Below are 4,164 nucleotides of genomic sequence, written 5' to 3'. Positions count from 1 at the left end.
AAATATACGTTTTTAAAAAGCAGAAAGGGCACCCAACCCCACCTTTAAACCCAACCGTCACTTGGTTGATGAGCAAATCATACGAAATTGTGCGAATTAGATTGTACGACTTTATATGAATTAGCCTCTAAATCAAAAAGTTATGAATTGCTGTGAAATTGCTTTGCCACTTCTGATGTTGAAAAATACATTTTCTTCAATTACATTAAAAAGCTGGTGTCCTTTTTCTGCAATAATTGACATGTCATTTAGCTTTATGTGTATGCTTTATGTGTATTGATGTGGAACAGCTAAGACTAAATAATAGCCCCTCAAAATGAAGGATGGTATGATCGAGTATGATCAGGGCGGACAATTTGATCAAAATAAAAATTGGGGGCTACTACAAAACATAACAGACATTGTTTTCCATGACTCGTCATATACCCGTATAATTTGTTTATTTAAACCCACTTTATATTTGTCTTAAAAATTATGTGTACTAATAAACAAATTAATAACTTGATACAATGCACTTATTGTGTAAATAGATGATTCATATTTTAAAATACATGTTTCTAATTACAGCTGCAATCCTCATTTTGTAATTAATTACATCTGTAATTACATGAAAACATATCCATACCCCTGAATGTGTCCATTACCCTATAACTTAATTATGTCCCTATTAAAGCCGACTCTAATCTTAAAAGTATCCCACCTTTAAAGTAATAGTTTACTATTACTAACACCCCAAACTAAACATTCAGTCATTGTTTACCTGCCCTTCACAAACTTTGTTTTCAACAGGAAAAAACAAAACCCATAAAAGTCTGACGCCATTAGAGGGTGTGTAAATATTGAGTACATTTTCATTTTTGGGTGACCGCTAAGAATACATCTGTGTTTAAATTTAACTGTAATCCACATTTATTCAAAAACAAACCCTAAATCTTGACATTATCCCACACTTAACCCTATGCACATATTAACATTCCTATACCTTTCATATAACTCTAACCAACCTTTAACTAATCTTTAGAACTTCCCTTAGCATAATATCTCGTTAACCCTGACCAAATCTCTCTTTTTACCCTTTGGGAGTCACCTGAGAATACTCATTCTGCTAAAGCTCTCCCTAACCTTGTTTGTTTACACCATTTACCCTTTGGGAATACCTTAGCTTAACCACACCTCATAACCTGTCCCTAATCTTTAAGGGACAGTTCATCCAGAAATGAAAATTCTGTTTACTCACCATTTACTTTTTCCATACCTGGCTTTCACAAAAGAAGATATTCGGAAAAATGGCCAAAAAAATTGAATTCGATTAAGTATTTTTTAATCACACTGGATGTCGATGTTTACTGTTTTTCTAATATTCCTCAAAATTGTGCACTGCTTACGATTTTTGTAAATTGCAAAGTATTAAATATATTTAGAACTGCATTTTACTGTAGAACTTTTAAGCAGTATGTTGTTGTATTTTAAAACAGCATTGTGACAACTTACTGTATATTATGCAGTAACGACATACAACGCAATACATATACAGCAAGATAAATGGTACCATAAACATAATACAGTATATACCGTACTTTTGCTGTAAGTTTACAGTAAGTTACTGGAGAACTGCTGCCAGCAAGTTACTGTTGATTTTTCATGAAACTGTTAACAGTGTGTTTAACCAGCCTGATCTCATGAGTAAATGTTTTCAATTTACATTTTTTTAAACGTTTTGTCAGTTTATTGTCTAATTTGTACAAGCTCAGTTGTATGAAAATGTACGATTTTATAAACGAAGCATGACACCCAACCTAGCCCCTAAAGCTAACAGTCAAGGATAAGCAAATTGTACTAAATTGTACAAATGAGATCATACGAATTCATATGAATTATAAATCAAAAAGTTACAAATTGCCATGAGATTGTGTTGATTTAACAGAACAAAGAAACTTAAAGGTTTTGAAAACACTTGAGGGTGAGTAAATAGTAAACATTTTTTTTTTTTAATCTTAAACAGGACTTAAACCTACCCATAATCCTATATCTGTCCTTAACCTTAACCATATCCCACCTCTATAGCAGCAACAGCCTTACGACACATCATAAACACAATATTGGCATTGTACCAAATAATTAATTACATAACAGTTAAAGACAAGTAAAGTGGGATTGTCCATTGTGCTTTTTCCATTGTCATTCCCTCTTCTAAATTCGACATAGGCTCATTCTGAAAATATAGGCCTTTTAACATTTCTGAAGATTGCAAATGATTAAACCAAAAGAACATATGGCTTTATTTCATCTTTGAAACGATTGCTATGGGGCGTTATGAAGCTGTTTCTTTTAGTGCTTAACAGCTGATGCTTAACTTTATGTGGATGGCTTTCCTATTGATACCAGTTTGTCCAGTAGCTCGCTATGTACTTTGGTGGACATAAGACACAGAGAGGAGCTGACCACAATGACAGGGTTTGAGTCTGGCAAAGAACGGTTCCAGAAAGCAGGTAAGACAAAAACAGATGCTTAAAAATTAAATAAACAGATAAATAACAGGGTGAGAATGTGGTAAATCTGAAAACATAATAAAATCAGGCGCAGGCTTTTCTTTTTCTGGATTGTCGTTTAAAACTGTTGGTTTCTGCGGGGTCCTGAAAAGTCTCAAAATTTTAAGCCTGAATTTTAGGCCTGAAAAAGTTTTAAATTTGCAGTTCTAGGTCTTAAAGAGATAACCAGATGACCAATAATTCTTGGCTAGAAATTGAAACAGTCAAGGAAAGCATTTTGTTAAAAAGTTTGGAAAAACCTGAGGCATAAGTTTGTTAAAACTTAAAAAGATGCCATGGCAAATGAGGAGACCCGGAAAATGTTTCTCCACCATTTATAGGTTGTACAATAATGTATAATTTTGAAGTTAAAACATTGTATTAGCTACAAACTAAAATTAAGTAACAAATTATGGATGACTTTAGAAGAATATTTAAACCTATCGGTTTACTGATGATGCCCAAATTCTAGGCTTTATTGGTGATAATGAAATGTTGGACAATTACAGTCTTTTTTATTTTAGAAGTAGAGGACAGAAACTAGCCAGACAGTAATGTGTGAATTGTGGAGTGGGCAAAATAAATAAAAAAGTTTCTTGCCATAATAAAAAATTATAATTGTAGAGCAACAAATTTTCTCTTGCCACTGATATTTAATTTTATTAGGTATAACTGTCCGAAAAAAAAAAAAAATCTTGAATGGTTATAAAACCTTATTATTATTCATTTTATTCATTTTCTTTTCGGCTTAGTCCCTTTATTAATCAGGGGTCACCACAGCGGAATGAACCGCCAACTTATCATGCACATGTTTTACACTGCGGATGCCCTTCCAGCAGAAACCCATCACTGGAAAACACCCATACATTCTCATTCACACACATTCACTTCATACAATTTAGCTTATCCAATTCATTTAATGTGCATGTTTTTGAACTTGTGGGGGAAATCGGAGCACCTGGAGGAAACCCACTCAAATGCGGGGAGAACATGCAAATTCTACACAGAGACGCCAACTGACCCAGCCAAGGCTCTAACCAGTGACCTTCTTGCTGTAGGGCGAGAGGGCTACCAACTGGGCCACCCCGTCGCCCAACTTTGTAATCATAATAAATTATAAAAATAATAAAAATAATTAGTTTTAAAATCTTAATATTAATGACATGACGTAATTCCGGAAAATTCCTAATTCTCTGTTAATCCGTTTGACTTTACGGTGGGTTTCTTTTGACCGCCCCCTGTCATTGTAAAGAATATCACAACGACGAACACGTCTAGTATAAAAGCCTCGACTATTTTGTGAGGTGACTGTGCACGATGCAGCGCCAGGTGAAAGTATAAATCAGCCTTAAAATGTTTAATTGTTTGTTTTATTCCTGTAGTTTAATGGTGCATCTAACCTGTCTTTAGCACTGTTCAATTTAAATAATTATATTTTACCACAAAGATTGTGATTTTGCATTTTATCTTGCGTGTTTTGGATAACGTGATATAGGTCTTAAATTTAATACTTAATGGTCTTAAAAAGGCTTTAAAAAGTCTTAAACCTGACATTATTTGCACATTATTCTCAAAAATTGTACAAAGCAGCCTTACATGCATTTGCGAAAACAAAACCAAAAAAAAAAGTACTACG

This window comes from Danio rerio, chromosome 3 (genome assembly GCF_052040795.2).
Source record: "Danio rerio strain M-AB ecotype USA chromosome 3, GRCz13ab, whole genome shotgun sequence".
NCBI classification, from domain to species: Eukaryota; Metazoa; Chordata; class Actinopteri; order Cypriniformes; family Danionidae; genus Danio; species Danio rerio.
This window is presented reverse-complemented; position numbering follows the sequence as displayed.